General features: G+C 33.0%; 2 long non-coding RNA genes and 1 pseudogene across 2 annotated transcripts; 1 reads left to right on the forward strand and 2 right to left on the reverse strand.

Moving 5' to 3' along the window:
• Positions 1-1742: 1742 nt before the first annotated feature.
• Positions 1743-15151, forward strand: LOC143264591 (uncharacterized). The gene is made up of 3 exons (XR_013038369.1): positions 1743-1872; positions 2240-2455; positions 14831-15151. It is a non-coding gene; the product is annotated as an uncharacterized LOC143264591 (long non-coding RNA).
• LOC143264730 (5S ribosomal RNA) lies at positions 8542-8661 on the reverse strand (annotated as a pseudogene).
• On the reverse strand, positions 12091-16136 carry LOC143264592 (uncharacterized). Its single transcript, XR_013038370.1, has 3 exons — positions 15710-16136; positions 12550-12731; positions 12091-12479 (listed from the first exon to the last, which is right to left on the reverse strand). It is a non-coding gene; the product is annotated as an uncharacterized LOC143264592 (long non-coding RNA).
• Between the last annotated feature and the right edge of the window lie 2558 nt (positions 16137-18694).

The following is an 18694-nucleotide window of genomic DNA, read 5'->3' on the forward strand; positions in this document are numbered from 1 at the left end:
TGAAAATTCATGACTTTGAGACTTATAAAATTTGTGAATGCGTGAATTTGAATGTATATATAAATTTCAGAATGTTTAACATTAACAATTTTTTAATTTTAAGGCACCCAAATTCCTAATTCATCAAATTTCAAAATACACTTCTATCTCTATTTAAATCTATCTCTACATATTTATTTAATAAAAGTTTATTTTAACGAACACATCAAGGTATTTTATCCTTATTTTGCAAACCATTGTACCCAACCCTATGCATTATGTTCTAGCTCGCAGCATTCGTGTTTTCTTTTAATCAATGTCGGTGCAGTTTGATAATGGGATCGAAAGAGAATGACTTCGCATTTTATGTTCACCTTCTATTCCTTGTAATAACGAAAAATGTTTATTATTGTTCGCTGTACTTCCTACACCCTCCGCTTTAGAAATTATTAGATTATCCCGAGTTTCATTTATTTTTGTATTCGAATATATTTAAATTTCTGTTGAACTGTATTGTACATTTTCACAGGAATTTTAATTCATTCGTGTAGAAAGTGCATGTTCTATTCGTAGTAATATTACAATCGAGGTTAAAGGAGATCAGTCAATGCAGGAAATATTTGTGTATATACACATGTATAATAATTTTTCGGGGAGTTTTATTTTCGAGTTTTATCCTTTCAAAGGTAGAATAACAAAATATACATTAATTATACTGCAAGTATTTATAATCTTCGAAAATACATGAAGATTTCAATCATTTTGAATTTCAAGTCGTGTAACCTGGGGAATACTGTTCTCCGACGCAACTTAACATATACCATGTCTAAATTTACCCTGTATCTTTACCCTGATTTCGAGATTAAATATAAATTGTATTTATGATGGTAATGTTTTTTTTATTTTTTATTACAGTCCTACTAGAGAATCAATGAAGTTTCTATACAGTTGTGTATCATTCAACATTTTCGCCACAAGGAGCGCTGCGTGAGCTGTATCGTAAAGTTGGCTTCCCCCAGGAGAAAACTCAATGTGTTGTGCGACTAGCAGAAACGAAATCACTAATTACTGTGCATGTTGAAATGATTTAAATGTTGACGTGTATTACATATGTATTAAATGTTTAAGTAAGGTTCAAAATTTAATGAGTGGAAGTATATGTGTATATTGCATGTTTCATTTACTGTATCCAATTAAGACATAGCGTTGTTATAAGGGTAAACATTTATGGACACTCCGTGTTTTATAATGTAATTAAAAATGAATGTCAGATAATGAAGACCATGAATAACATATGCTATGTTAGGTTAGGTTGGTTTAGATTAAAATTTTAGATTAATACTTTTCCAAATATTTTGTTAATAGCTTTGTACTAAACGAGTGACGATTAAGTTACAAGGAACAGTTACTCAGGATGACGACCTCAAGAACATATGTCAAGGTCACTGGGACTGCATCCGCTCTTGTTAATATACATTTGGTTTATTATTATTTTTATTTTCCTTATTTCTATACCGTACACTTTCTATCTCTAATTTGGATTAGTTGTACACTGCTTCTCGCATCGATTAAGAAACGAGTCGAAGTTAGTATCGCGTCTTCAGACGATACATAATTCTGAAGCGTACAACGGCATAGTAGAGTGACAGTTAATGGTTCACTGTCCCTCGAAGCGCACAAGCGAGCTAATCTCGTTACAACTGATCAATAATTAATAAACTCAATTAAGCTTGAGCTTTCGGAGACAAGCTGTAGTTGCAAGACGAGTGTTGAAGCGATATCAGCTTTGATACTCAAGCATTATACATTCGTTCAACGTGCTATTGTTCGCGAAGTCCGGGATGCATTTTTCCAAAGACAAACTAATTTTAGCTTCGACTGACGTATTTTAAGGTGAAACTTTAAATTGGATTATAACCTTCTGATGTGAACAATATCGTATCTATGTTTTTCAACTATTTTCAGTCATGTTACAATTTTGCAAGTAAATACAATCGTATTTTAAAGAAATATCCTTTCTTTTGGTGAAATCGTGTTCCTATTAATATTTCAACAAGAACCATAAATTCTATGTCTTTATCTATAAAAAATTGTTAAAAAACATAAATGGTATTAGGTTGCAGAATGCATATTGCAGGGAGAGAATTAGACAGTACAAGTTTTTAGCAATACTTTAACAGTCAAATTCTAGCAAGTACTCTTGTACTGTTAGTCACATCTGAGTACGAACCCTTAACCTTAACAGAAGTTTTGTTTGCAGTTTTTTATGTCGAAGTAAGGTAAGAGCACCAGTGGTTGGCACTGTACCAGTACTTGACATTTTTTCAAAAAAAGTAAATAAATAAGGAAACCACAAGTTGGAGTACATCAAACCTTATTATTCTGTATACTTTTACGCTTCGGTGGCTTAATTGCGCACGGCTCCTATGATTTTTCAGTGTTTTCTTATATAAATAGCTAAGGATTTGGTTAAAATGTAAGTACTGCAAGTTTATATTATTTAATCATTGTGAGTGTTACGTGCGGAAAGCGCACGCATAAAGCCACGAAGATTTAATGTTTTTGTGGATCCGGAGTTACACTAGTCCCATACGGACCCTTTCACAGGATCGCAAGGTTAAGGAATATGCCGGAGACAATAAAAGAAATGTAATTCAAACTATTTAAAATATTCAAAAGATTATATTTTATAAAATATGAAGCGATTAAAATGGTAGCGTATATAATATAATGTGAATTATAATGAACTGAACAGAAATATTGTAAATATCCGAGACGCACGATTCGAAGATTTGAAGAAGAAGCAATTACTCAAATGCAAAATAAAATTATAATCCAGTGAGGGAGATCCCAAAGTTAAATAATTAACTACTAGATATACTTGCCGGAAAATTCATAAAATAGCTGGAAGAATAAAGGAAACAACTCACCGAAATGTCTGTACTTGAACGAATTTAGAATTAATCAACTTCCTTGTAAAATGTGATCTATCAGCTATGCCTAGTTCCTGGAGGAAGAACACACACACATTTAAGCACTCCACCAATGAGAATTTTGAAACTGCCCAATTGCTGAATTCAAATAAACTATAAAATAAAACTATACTTTAAAAATTAAAAACAATAAAATTGAATATAATTGAATGGAAAAATAAAATAATATATTGAATTAAAAATTTAACGTGATTATTAACGCGAAAGCTTTACGTGAAGATAGAGTCTTTGCCCGAATTTTGCACTTTCACAAATTCAAAAGCAAACTCGTCTCTAAACCACTTTACGGACTCCCGACACGCACCTCGCGATTATACCCCGAAGAGTGTCGCAACTTGGACCACTCGGAGAAGACCAGAGTGGGCCTAGTCCGAAATTGTTTATGTTGCATTGAAATGCGCCTAACGAATTAGGCTGCGAGGCCAATGCGTAAAAGACCGTGATTCGTTAATTAGATGGTGGTGGGTGCATGTGCGTTCCTCCCTTGTCCAGCTCTTATCTTTCTTTCTTTCTATGTAGTTCTTTCCATTACTCCTGAGTTATGGATTGTTAATTAGCTATTGAATAATTTTTACATGCATAACCAATACAGTATAAAATGTTAATCCGCACATATTATAAACATTTAGAATCAAACATTATCTATTTCGTTTTTTACAATTATTAAAATTTAATTGCGCTCGGTGCGGTAACTATTGTAGGACTGATTGACGTATGCGTATTTATAATAACGGTATAATGAAATACTATGAACAATTTATATAATATTGTAATGTTACAAAGACAATTTCTATTACAATTCTATATTGCGTCGCGGGCCCTTGAGGAACATTCCAGAACGCTTGGTGTTATCGGACCACACGAGTGTGACTTTTGTTTATGTTTGGCGGTTCGCAGAAGTAAAACGATTAAGAATTTGGCCACGGGACCGCGTTGATTTCAAGGAAGGAATGTGGTATATTAACAATCTTAGTTTAGTCACCAAAAGATAGTCTATCTAATAAAATAAAAGACCGTTACTGTGTTCGATCAGGGTGTTCCCAGAATGCAATATGCATTATCGATACACATCCGATCGGTGAGAACTACAAGGGAAATTTTGAAAAATATTCCTGTTCGGAACGTAACACCCTCATGTATTTAACAAAATTATTTTAATTAATTAATTTTCTGTAAAATATTTCATAAAAATATATTTAAATAACTATAATACAGAAATTAGTACCCAAAATTACATCTGCATTACCATTGAATTTATTCTCAGTTAATTAAGGCATTTCAATAAATTCTCTAGATAATAGTGAACGCTTTATTCAAAAGCCAAATCGGAGTATAAAATCGTGTAGAGTGACGTTCAAGTGCGTTTAATTTCCTTCGGCACAAATTACGTGCAATAGTTGCAATTTTCATTTCATAATTCATGTTATACCGAATACAAGTACCTTTGTACGAGCAGCTAAATTGTTCTCGTGTCTCCTCTCTTCACGTATTGTAATTTAGGTAGGTAGTTCCCTCCAATCCTGTCTTACGCGCGGCAACGAACGCTTTTGTTGGAAACGCTGCATTTTGTACGACAGCTTATGAAACATTCCGTAAATTACAATCCTAAAGAATTTAGTGCCGCTTCGACACATTCCAATGATTCCTTACGCAATTCAACAATTCCGAATCTTCCTATTTTACATTTAAGGAATGCGCTATGTTTAATTTATCTAATGAAGTACGATACAAGAATGTGCTTCGTTTTGGAACACTATGTGCAGTGTCATATCGTTATGACTCCCAACAAGTGAATATAAGTGGATTGTATCTAAAAAATGAATTTGATTACTAGCATTTATTTTACTATGTTCTTGATGACTCGAGAGTGACTTTTCGATGTTTCACGTTTTACAAACGCGTGGACGTACAATTTTTGTGACATTACTGAGGAAAAATAGTTTCTAATTTCCTATTGGTTTAGCTAAAATTCAAGTGGAGACGGAAATGCAAATGACGCATGAAGTGGATCTGGGTTTTCTCCAAAGTGATGTAAGCAAATAATAAAATCAAACAGTAAGGTAAAGGTATCAGTAGTTGACACTTTAAGAAATTTTTTGTCTATTTCTTCACATAGCTCAGGTTAAGTTCACTCTATGGAAAATTTATGATTAGCAGTCGCTGCACAAACTATTCTTCTATTATATTATAACAAGTAATCATTCCTGATGACGGTTGTACATTTTTTTCTTTTTTTCTTCTAAACGTAAAATTTGATTCAATTGTTGACACCCAACGAAAACAGAACATTTAGTAGTTGACATTCTTTTGTTTCAGTAGCTGACATAAGGAGAAAATCCAATTAATGAACTAAGTCTTGATAATGTGTGAATACAGAATTTTTTTGAACATTCAAAAAAGATTATTCTTGAGTAAGTTTACATAAAAATATCTAATAATTAAGGGTAAATATGAAGAGTTAATAATAAATATTTAATATGAAGAATTCGAACACTCCTCATATCGGAGGAGTGTTCTGCATCAGTCAATACTCTGGCTGGGCCCATTTTTCTTTTAATTGGATGTTTGCCTTTAACTTTGTATTTTAAAGTTACCCTCGGAACACTAAATTTCTTAGCTGCCATTTTATATGGAGTTGTATGGAGCCGGACATCTTTTACAGTCGCTTGCATAGTCTCTTCTATATAATTTCTGAAGTTACCCTTCCTAAGAGGCATCTCAAAATTAACGGAAGAACAAAGTCAGTAGTTGACAGTAGTAATTTAGTAGTTGACACCCCATGTCAACTGCTAAATAATAGGCCATTACAAGTTTCAGTAGTTGACACGGAGTGTATTTAGACAATTTAGCATTGTTGCCAATTTTCATAAATAAACCTCTTTTTATGTTTCAAACAATATAAACGAATGCCTTTTTTACTTTTGTTACGTTCCGAACAGGAATATTTTTCAAAATTTCCTTTGCAGTTCTCACCGATCGGATGTGTATCGATAATGCATATTGCATTCTGGGAACACCCTGATCGAACACAGTAACGGTCTTTTATTTTATTAGATAGACTATCTTTTGGTGACTAAACTAAGATTGTTAATATACCACATTCCTTCCTTGAAATCAACGCGGTCCCGTGGCCAAATTCTTAATCGTTTTACTTCTGCGAACCGCCAAACATAAACAAAAGTCACACTCGTGTGGTCCGATAACACCAAGCGTTCTGGAATGTTCCTCAAGGGCCCGCGACGCAATATAGAATTGTAATAGAAATTGTCTTTGTAACATTACAATATTATATAAATTGTTCATAGTATTTCATTATACCGTTATTATAAATACGCATACGTCAATCAGTCCTACAATAGTTACCGCACCGAGCGCAATTAAATTTTAATAATTGTAAAAAACGAAATAGATAATGTTTGATTCTAAATGTTTATAATATGTGCGGATTAACATTTTATACTGTATTGGTTATGCATGTAAAAATTATTCAATAGCTAATTAACAATCCATAACTCAGGAGTAATGGAAAGAACTACATAGAAAGAAAGAAAGATAAGAGCTGGACAAGGGAGGAACGCACATGCACCCACCACCATCTAATTAACGAATCACGGTCTTTTACGCATTGGCCTCGCAGCCTAATTCGTTAGGCGCATTTCAATGCAACATAAACAATTTCGGACTAGGCCCACTCTGGTCTTCTCCGAGTGGTCCAAGTTGCGACACTCTTCGGGGTATAATCGCGAGGTGCGTGTCGGGAGTCCGTAAAGTGGTTTAGAGACGAGTTTGCTTTTGAATTTGTGAAAGTGCAAAATTCGGGCAAAGACTCTATCTTCACGTAAAGCTTTCGCGTTAATAATCACGTTAAATTTTTAATTCAATATATTATTTTATTTTTCCATTCAATTATATTCAATTTTATTGTTTTTAATTTTTAAAGTATAGTTTTATTTTATAGTTTATTTGAATTCAGCAATTGGGCAGTTTCAAAATTCTCATTGGTGGAGTGCTTAAATGTGTGTGTGTTCTTCCTCCAGGAACTAGGCATAGCTGATAGATCACATTTTACAAGGAAGTTGATTAATTCTAAATTCGTTCAAGTACAGACATTTCGGTGAGTTGTTTCCTTTATTCTTCCAGCTATTTTATGAATTTTCCGGCAAGTATATCTAGTAGTTAATTATTTAACTTTGGGATCTCCCTCACTGGATTATAATTTTATTTTGCATTTGAGTAATTGCTTCTTCTTCAAATCTTCGAATCGTGCGTCTCGGATATTTACAATATTTCTGTTCAGTTCATTATAATTCACATTATATTATATACGCTACCATTTTAATCGCTTCATATTTTATAAAATATAATCTTTTGAATATTTTAAATAGTTTGAATTACATTTCTTTTATTGTCTCCGGCATATTCCTTAACCTTGCGATCCTGTGAAAGGGTCCGTATGGGACTAGTGTAACCCCGGATCCACAAAACATTAAGTCCCATTGACAATTAATTTTGTTAGGGCATACACCCTCGCGGCTTTATACGCGCGCTTCCCGTAACAAGGGCTTGTCTGTTTGCTAGATTTTCTGACAACAAAATTACTAACTGAAAGAATTTTTCATTATTTAATACTCAAATTGTTAATAACACACTTCATTTTATTTTGAAAGAATTTATACAATATTTATTATTAACATGAAAAGTAATCAAAGTTGAAAATTAACATTTTTATTCGCAATTAAATGTTACAAAGTTGAAGATGTTTCGGTCATTCAAAGCACAAAAGACTGCATAAAATAGGTCGTTTTGCAATTGTTAATATGCAAAATTCAATAAACAGCGTTCAACCTTCTAAGTATTATTATACGAGATGACACAGAAAGTCTTAAATTCGACAATAAAATATTAGGAATAATTGTAATTATAGTGTTCTTTACATATACGATCATTTCTACCGCAAAAATATTAAGATCCTGGACATGCATATGGTAAATAAAATATGTTTAAAAATATCTCAAGTTAAATTACTGAAAACAGAATAAGAATGTAGAATTGTATAGAAGAGATGGTTGTTACATATTTTTTCGCTTGGAGAACTCCGAGTACTCTGACAAGTAGTATTAGTCGACGACTTGTCAGGTATGCTTCGACACTTGGAAGAATTATTAAAATAGTAAATGTTATTTACCACGATTTGACGATCTCCGCATTTAAGAGATGTCAAATTAAATAAAAGAAAACTTTAATGTACTAAATTTGAAATACATGAAATATGTGAAAATGAGAATTAGATTGAATTAAAGTAGAAATAATTTAAAAGTGATTGAAACAGAATTATACAGAATCGCATGTAGTCGCAATAGCACAAAGAAATAACAGAAAATTTTGTCGAATTAAATCTGAAATATATAAAACTGCATAGAGGAGAAGAGTACAGAAATGAAATTGAAATACTGAAAATTACGTAGAAGAGAATTTCATCGATTTAAAATGAAAATATTTTAAATTTAACGATAAAGGGCTGTATCAAATAGAATTCGATAATAAAATTTTTAATCTAAAAAGAAAAAAAAGCCAACATCACGCGGAGTTCCTAAGCGGCACCCCCATCCAAGTACTATCCGCGCCCAACTTAGCTTGACTTCGGTGATCAGATGAGAACCGGTATATCCTAACTAGTATGAACGTTGGCTGCAAACTACAATATTTTATTTCGAACGATATCTGCAAACTTAAATATTACAAATTGTAATTATAATGTATTTAAGAACTTCTGTTTCTGAGGTTTCGACGATCATAAAGATCAGCACCAACCAATACAACTAGTTTAATACAGTCGAATAAATAACAGAACAAAAATTAATGGAAAATTAGAGCATCATCTATACATATACTTCATTACAAAAGTAACAACTTCAAATTTGAAAAACAAAAATTCGCATTCTGCATAATTGCAGTTATAGCATGCTTTATGTTACATTTTATACGATCGCATTAAAGTATATGTAGGATCGGATTGTGGAGAATGATGATCGAAACCACTTATTAAGACAGCAAAAACAATTTATTTTCACTCTTGCTCTGCTCTTCACACTCTCTCTATCTCTCTATCGCTCTATCTCTCTCTCTCTCTCTTTATTCTTGCACTTACAATAGGTTTCTTAAAATCTACCCGTCACCGCCACTTATCCTAATATATATAACCCCGAATATCCCTACTCCTAACTAATCCTAAACCGCGAGGTGGATGAACTTTTCGCTCTTATTCTATCTATTACTATATCCGCACTCTTCTCGGGTCATGCACCTCGAACTCCTGTTTACCTTTTGGGTGACAACCGTTTCGCGCACCGCGTGCGTTGCTTACGTTTACGGTCGTTCACCCAAAAGGTGTTTAGGCTTTTTCGGAGACTTTAACCGCTCCGGCTCGAAGCAAGAACTCTTGCTGTTTTTTGCCGTTGCGATCTAGTCTCCTACATATATATGTCGAAAAATTAGACAATCTTCATTGTAGATTAAATGTATTTACAGAGTTCTCCCTTTTGAAATATTTCAAATTGAATAGAGGAAAATTTTATTGAATTAGAGTTGAAACATTTAACGTTTAATAGAGAACAGTTCTATCAAACTAAATTCGAAACATTTAAAACGGAGCCGAAACGTGTTTTATTCAATTGAAATGAAAGTATTTAAAATTAAATAAAAAATAACGATGTCGAATTAAAGTTAAAATATTCATACTTCGATAGACGGGAACGTTACAGACTAGAATTAGTCCGTAATATAACACTCCACTTATTAGACGATACTCCACTTTAAACGTCAGCTAAAAACCTAAATATTAAGTACCGCGATTAAGGTATATTCGGAAATTCCCTCCGTTTACGTATTAATTGCTATAGTTTTGTAGAGTTTAATACAATCGAATAGTCAAAAGAAGAATTGTCGGAGAGGAATGTATCATATTAACTGCAACGGTGATCGCCGGTAACCGGCCCTTCAAATATAGATAGATTGTAATAAAGCTAATAGAGAAGAAATAAAATTTTGGGTACTGTTAATATCGAGTAAATGACTGCCACTAAGAAATTAGTAGATGAAACTAAAAAATTAACTATCCGTGTATATTCTTAATTATCTGGATTCGGTTTGTCTAAACATATACATGAGGGTTTATTGTAGCAATCAACGTATTAAATAGTCGTCGTATGGCTCATTAAATTAATTAGCTTAATTAAATTTATTTATAATTGTATGGAAGGAAATTAGGAGTGCACTGGATTTTCAAATCGCCATTTACCTAGTTACCATTCTTTATGCTCACTTCGACTCAACTTCTGTAATCAAACAAAAACCCAGTATGTATTCGGTTTAAAAGACACTTCCATATGACGTTTCCATATCACGCGCATATACAAAACTATATTCTACAATATTTCATTATAACATAAGTTGTACTTATACTTGTTATTTCAATGTAGTTCCTATCTTAATGAGGTCAACCTAGTTTTCCTTTTGTTTATTTGCCTTAAGAATATAATAATCCTTTTTTTTACAGAACTTTTATCTGACACGCAGACGAGTATATCATAAGTAGTTGGTCGGATTAATTAATAATTAAATTTCAATGGTCGGATTATTAGGTATTAAATGGCAGCACTTATTAACTAGTGTTCATTTTATTATTACTAACAAGGACTGTGTTTTAAGTTTTGTATTATCCAATCAGTTTCTACATATGGATAAATTTTTAAGAAAAAATTGGAGTTACAATTTTTAAACATTAAAGGAATTTTTGCAAAAATCAAAGTTATAAGTAGTAAATTTTAACTTATCAAATATAATCATGCAATTATTTTTTGAAATTCCTTTCGTTTCATTAGTGAATTTTCAGAACGTTCTAAGTGTAAATTTGTGCAAGGGAAAATAAAGGAAATTTTTGAAAAATTTCTGTTTCGTCTTTAATGCAGACTAGAAATACTGTTAGAACTGATGACATGTGTATCTTATTATATATTATACGATAATTCTTGAATGTCTAACTTACATTCTTATACATTTTAGTTTTGCATATCACTCTATGAGAAGAAATCTATGGGTTTCGAATCGGGGTGACTACATCAAGGTATCATACTATGTCATCCATCTTTCTGAGAAAATGGCTATTTAAAAGGGCTGTCACATCTCTTACATAATGTGGTGGTATTCCATCTTGTAACTACAACATTTTTCATCGTTCTTTATGTGTAGAATGTCTTCATCTGCAAAAAATCTTTGACGCTTCTTTCTATAAAATATGACCTTCTGAATAATGGATCTATTAGTTAACAAATTCAGTATTCTGTATCCACATAAATTGATTTAAATGACTGAACCGAAATTTTCAAATCTTCGAATTTATTTTTCAGAATATTTCTGTTCTGACATATTCATATATCCATATTTGTGGATATTCCAATTTCTAAATGTCGGTTTCTACATTTTAAATTTTCAAATTTGCAAATTCCTAAATGACCTAATTTCCAATTTTTTAGGTTTTCAGATTTGTAGATTAGCAAATTTTCAAATGTTCAATTTTTTTCAAATTTCCATATCTTCAATTTTCTGTTCTTAAAATTTTTATGCTACTATATCTTGAGCTTTACAACTACTCAAGTTTAAAAATTTTTATATACCAAATAGAAATTTCTCAATTTTCTATGCTTTGAATTGTTGAATTTTTAAATTTATATACCTTTTAAATTAAGTTTCTAACTTTTTCTACTTCTAATTTTCTAGTTCACTATCAAAATGTTATTGAATGTAAGTTGGTGATGAAACGCCAATTGTAATAAATATATTAACGCTTTTATAGGTGTAAGAAATAGTTCCTCGATTATTTAAGTATTTTCCATAATGGGTCAGAAAAATATTTCTACTAAGAATTTGAAAAAGGTTATATCTTAATCAATGAACTGCAAACAGCAATATTAAGAATTTGAAGGTCTTATTTTAAAGTAAATATATATATATATATAATAGTATTGTATTTAACTATAATTGTATGGTAATGTATCAATGATCTCATATATGCCGATTTTAAAGTGACCATAAAATAAAATAAAACACTGAATTAGTTCACTTCATTAATTTACTTTAAACCAAAATTCAAACTACATTAGTATTAAATATATTGCAATGTAGTGTAATAAATGTTATAAAATTTCCAGCATATACACTTGCAAACGTAATACATGAACAAATAATATTCTAAGACCTAAATTATGTTTGGTTTCTAAATTACAAAGCTTACGACTGACCATCACTGTACATAAATCATCATCGATTTTCTCTCGAAGCTATACCGACAGCTTCATTACTTCGACGTTGTGTTTACAACAAGAAAATAACTTACAACGCTCGCAGCATGAAACGAGAGCACCCCAAAGCCACTCCATGATCTCTGTTGTCGTTTCATCACAAATGGTGAAAGGCGAGTCGAAGAGCAGTGATGGCAAGCCATTATTTTCCCTGGGAAATACAGTTTCGTATAGATGCATCATTATATCCGGAATCACAATGGTGTTTGCGTGTCCCCTACCTTTCCGCTCTGCTCGATCTACTGCCCTGCACACTTCATCTTCCCTTCTTCGCCGCCATTATTCCGTTGGTTCCTTTTCGTTTCCGGTGTGGATCCATTCTGTCACGCTTTTCACGCCTCCCGACGGCTACCGGTGCTTCTTTCAGCCTTATTCACGGCTGTGAAACATATCTATGGAAAGCCTATCAAGTAGAAAGAAGCTATAAGGAGTTCTCCTCTTTGTGTCTGATATTATTTACGGCTTTGTTATTTGTCAGATAATAATTATATATATTTTATACAGAGAGTAAGTACAGTCTGTTCCACAAGAGCGTGAACGCGATAAGGTGAAGTGGCGTAAGTTCGTAAATGGGGCAAGTTCGTATACAGGCTATTTTTATTACAATATGAGCGAAATTTCTCCATTTAGTATGTTTGTGTCCTTGTTTTGTTCCACTATATCCCCTTTTATATTTCAGGTAAGAGTACTAGTTTACAATTTAGAGTACTTGCATAATGCAGTAACAAGCATTTTATAGCAGATTTGTTAATAATTCTGCTCTTGCCCCATTGTACATGAAATAAAGTTTCAAAGTATTTTAACTTCAAGTTATGCTCTTACCCCATTTTCGGGGAAAGTGCAGAGTAGTTGACATTTTAAACAATTTCTTATCAAAATCAAAATGTACAAGGAAAATTAAGGTCCTAGGTAATATTAATTAAATAGTAGTAATTGTGCAAAACGTTCGATATCGACAGCGTTAAGTATTTATATAGTAGACTGAAAATACTTGCGTTTAAATACCAACTTTACAAAAACCAGTCTGCACTTACCCCGCTACGCCTTATCTGTGAAATTTAATAACCAATACAGCAAAAATTGCGTCAGTCTAAATATACAATGCCTTCTCTAATACGCAGTAGCCCTGTAATTCTCTTAGTATCATTTCTGTCATTGAGAAGTTCAAGTCATTTCGAGATGAGTGCATAGGCTAAACGATTCGAAGCAATATTCTTGTGCCAGCACCCGAAAGGGCCAAAAATGAGTGTTCGAAATGCAGCAAAATATCTGCACAAATCTCACGAATTTGTAAATAATCGGGTGTAACGTTATAAAGAGACAAATTGTGCCGATCATCTTCCTGATCGAGGTTCGAAGCGAGCTATGAAACTTTATGCGTCGGGGTTTTGAAACTTTATGCGTCTTTCAGGATAATTTAAATGCCCAGAAGATGAAACTGTACCAAAGGGGTCTCTTAATATCAGTTAAACATTGGTTTAGAAGAACCAGAGACTATTGAATACTTCAAGAGGATAACGACTCCAAACACCGAAACCGCCTTTGTACGGAATGGAAAACATGGTGTCAACGTGTTGGATTGGCCATCTCAGTCCCCCGATGCCAATCCAATCGAAAATGTTTGAACTCTCATGAGGTACAAACTCCGAGAAAAGCGTATTTTAAAACTGAAGACGCTACTTCACCTTATTCGAGAAATGTGCAGATCTCTTCCTGTCTCATAGACTTCAACGCTTGAAAGCATGTCCAGACGTTTTGCAGGAATAATCACTAATGGTGGCAATTGAACACATTATTAAACAAGTATTAATTCTTTAAATGTACTTTCAACCTATACTGATACTATACACATATGTATATGTATAGGTACTATGTATACAGGGTGTCTCGTAAACAGTGTTACTTCCTGAAAGGGGTGGTAGAGGATGTCATTCTGAACAAGATTTTCCTTTGCAAAAATGGGGTTTGAAGCTTCGTTTTTGAATTATTAATGAAAAACGTGGACCAATCACAGCGCGAGGATTTCGCACGCTCAGACGTGAGAGCAACCGCTTCGAAAATGACGATGGATCATGATCGTGAACAAGCGTATCGATACCGCGTCGGTATAGCGTCGGTATAATAAAGTTAGATGAAAGTTACATCGAATAACGAATGAAAAAATCTGAATTATTGTTGAATTATCACTCGTTAATGGATAAGAAATAAAGAAATTAGTCCTTACTCACGTAATCAGAATAAATCGAACTTATTCGATACATTTATTTGTTATCATAAAAAAATAATAGATAAAATATGGAAAATTATTCTCGTTAGATATTGTGATGATGAAAAAGAACCAGTTAAGAGAAATAGAACAATGAACGCTTTGCCGTTAAATTGCAAAATTCGTCTCAAGACATTTTTAAGCTTTCTAGATTTTGTAAGAAGGCTACTTATTAAAAAAAAAAGTAAGTTATATAAATTTGAAAGGTATATTTAAAAATTTGGTAAATGTTTCAGAACCTGACTGCTCTTAGAAATCAAAGAACTAGTACTCACCCTGCGTTCGCTAGTAACTGATCAGTTTTGTTCAATTATATGGAAACAAAATGGCGGCAGTCGAATGGAGGTCAAACTTTTTGAGAAACGAACCTGATGAAATGTTTACAAACGTGGTGACTGGGTGACAAATATTTTTATTGAAAATCTACTAGAATATTAATTTTATTTGATATGTAAACAAATAGAGTTTATATCTTAATTTATAATGGAAAATATTTATCGAAATATATGTATATTCATATTAAATGTATACATTTCATTAAAACGAGAAAAGTAATAATAAAGATATTTTCATGATTACATTTATTTATTTATTGCATTTGCATGTAGTTAAAACGACCGAGAGAAATAAAATACATATTCATTATAAATCGACTTCCTGAAAGTATATTAAATCAAAATAAAATAATGGCAGAATCGTTGACGTAAATTTACAACCAAATCATGCAATTTTATAAAGTTAATATTTCTTGTATATGTGATGTGTGGTATGTGTGTGTGTGTACTTTGTAATTGTATGGTATGTGTGTGTTTGACATGGGTGCATAATATGAATGAAGCTTGCGTATGGTATGATTGAAGTTTGCATGTAATGAAGGTTGCTAGAAGATTGTCTTTTTGGTGCGATTGAATGTTTTGAGAAGAAGCTGAGAGGGGATTGCTTTGTGAGAGTTTGAGAGGAAAAGACGTGAGAATTTTGTAATTTGAGAAGTTTCATCTTTGTGTTGCAATTCATTAATTATACCCAGTAATATTTTGTTAGTCAATTTCATGCATTATATTTAATTATTAAATATTATTCTACATATACTATATATTATTTATATATAAACTAACCTGTACTTTAACATAGGACAAAATATTGACATTTTTTTATTGTCCACACTTTATTTTACTATCTACATTATATCCATATTTATTATAGAAGTTCATACAGACATGGTAACATATTAATTTTTAAATCAATTAGAATCAAAATATTAATTTAAAATATTCATGATAATTGTTCTGTATCTAGACAAGTAGGAGAGGGCGATCCCTAAATTCAAAATCCCAACTGTGAAGTTTTCTGTCTCTCGTCCTCCTGGACGTACCGGAAGATCTCTTTCGGTACGTTCTCGAAGGATCGAGAGACACCGAGAACTCCCCCGTTACCGATATAAAACTTATTGGTTCCCGTCGTCGTCACGTCTAATAAGCAACAGCTGATTGGGCCGTGATGTCGACAATTACCGCGGATTCCCGAATTTAAGTGATCGCCCGACCCTCGCGAACGAAAGTACCAAGTCAACCTTTGTCAACACAAGACATTATAATCCCGAATAGTAAATACGCGGTGCGCGAAAACAAACTATTCCGTTTCTATTATACTTGTATAATTTTTGTTCATATCGTCGTCGTTCTAGTGTGCATAAAGTGTGTTCATTTCGTTCTGTGCATTTTTTCGTGTTTAATAAACAGTGTGAAATTTATTTGAACGGGTTATTGAAAACCCCCCGATTTCCCGAGTCCTTTTCACCGATTACCGAACAATAATGTTCCAAAAAAATTTTATACGAAATTCTACGTAACAGAAAGCTATTAATAAAACGAAAAATTCATATATTCTTCTGTGTATGTAATGGATAATTAAATTTAAAAGTGGATAATTGAATTTAAAAAATGCTGTGAAAATTTCGAGAGGATTCGATAAAAAATTGTTAACATTACGCTGAAAGCCAATTAGAATAACGCAATTTTGATAAAATGTATGAAGTTGCACTAGACAATGTTTGGAGTACAAATAAGAGAAATTTCAAATTTACTACAGCTCGCGTCGTCTATATTATACAACTGTCTTTTTACATTACAATTAACCTCTTTCTTTCTTTCAGTAAGGTAGATGTCCCAGTAGTTAAACGGTTTTATATTCAGACAACATAAAATTATTACTGAGGGATCGGTTTGTTCGAGGATCGTCGGGTGCGATTGGGCGCGATCGGGCGACTCGCACAATTGGCGCCGAGATCATTCGGCGTTACCATGATTTGGCGCGGAAAACTAGCGGGAGAATAAAAGGTCGCAAGGCATTTGTTTCCTTTTACGCGGAAACTAAGGGAGAATGAGGAAAATGGCATGGCGTCGCAGGGAGTCGTGTCGTAACGGTTGTTCCGAGTTGCTCGGAATATTATTAACGTAATATTTATGGGTATTTTGTCAAGCCCAAAAAAGGTTTAACCTTTGCAATTTTAAACTGATATTTAAGACCATATGAACGTCTCCACAGCTTGACGCACTTAACTATTGACAATAACCTTCTAACAGGCCAGAAAAGCACACTTTCTTAACACCAATATACCTTTTCTTAAAGAGGTTTGTTTCCATGGTCCTAAACTGAGCACCCCAATAAAATGGGCCTACGCGCTCGAACTCCGATGATAAACACATGGTGTCCATTTATTATTTCCTTTGAAGGACCCAAATCACTCAATTGCTTTGGGTTACTTTGTTAACAAAATGTAATTTACAACCCTGGAATAAAGGCTAAAAATCTTACAATCCCATTCGCTAAACCATCTCACCAATCAGTATTTTTCACAAATAACAATCTGTCCTGATTGGCCTTTTTTGGTAACGCCTTCACGTCCTGAACCTTCTGCATTGCTTTCTTTTCTGGCTGTTTAGAAGCGACGAGTCAGTCTTAATTCAGCTTCCTTAGAATATACTTACTTCGGTCAGTCTTACATTAACTTCGTCACTATCAACGACTTTAACACACAACAATCATTACAACTAGTGGGATGATGATCAACATCCTTCAATGACCTGGGCACACCAGTGTGGAGGACTCTGAGCCACTCTATCAATTCTACTCTATAATACTAATTCTACATATAATTCCACTACCGTAACAAGTTGTGGAAACGCCATGGGTCGACGAAGATTTACAACCTTCGAAATTAACTATAAATAATTAATATTTTACCCATCGCGTGAACATTTTTGGTCCTTCGAGCCGGATTCAACGAACTTGCTCAGTGCATAAACTCAGTTTACAGTGCAATAAATAGGATTATGTGTTACAATGTGTATTACAAGTGTTTGAAAAATCACAGTGAGTGACCACACTGGTGTGTTCCCATGCGCGTCAAACGGACTATTAAGTGAAATCAACTCGAAAACATATCAAACAACGGACAATCTGAGGATTTTCCAAAGGCTTCAACAAGATAAGTCAACAATCAGTATACAATTCCGCTTTTCTAAAGTAGGCTCGTTTAATCGTTTCGCCAATTTCTTTGATATTCTTGTTACACGATTTCATGACATCAAACAGTCATGTCAAATCCGTCAAACTCTAACATAACACAATTCTTAATACAAGAATTTAACATTAATAACTTGCGACACAAATGAAGTAATAACATCAGGCAGATTTCTTGACACATGACCAGTTTTCAATTACGAAAATTCATATCATCACAATGTATCATATTTCTCATGCAAATATAACTACCTGATTTAAGTACTCAATCTTTTCAACATAAGTCAATGTTAATTGTTCCATGGATCTAAACGGACACATAGTTTCAGAATTCAAGATAATTATTACCCCGTCGTAGCCAAGATTATATTATTACTCTAAGATAGTGTCCGACGGGTCCATCGACCCGCCGCTTTAGCGCACTACCTGTCTCATGCGTACCTGCCCTAATGGTCATAAAACCATTTCAATTTCGTTTACACGTATTCTTTAGTAAAATGGACATATTATCCATTCATCTTCGTACATTTATTCAAAATCGTACAAATTGCATATAATAAAAATCTTCAAAAACATTT

This window comes from Megachile rotundata, chromosome 6 (genome assembly GCF_050947335.1).
Source record: "Megachile rotundata isolate GNS110a chromosome 6, iyMegRotu1, whole genome shotgun sequence".
Taxonomy (NCBI): Eukaryota; Metazoa; Arthropoda; class Insecta; order Hymenoptera; family Megachilidae; genus Megachile; species Megachile rotundata.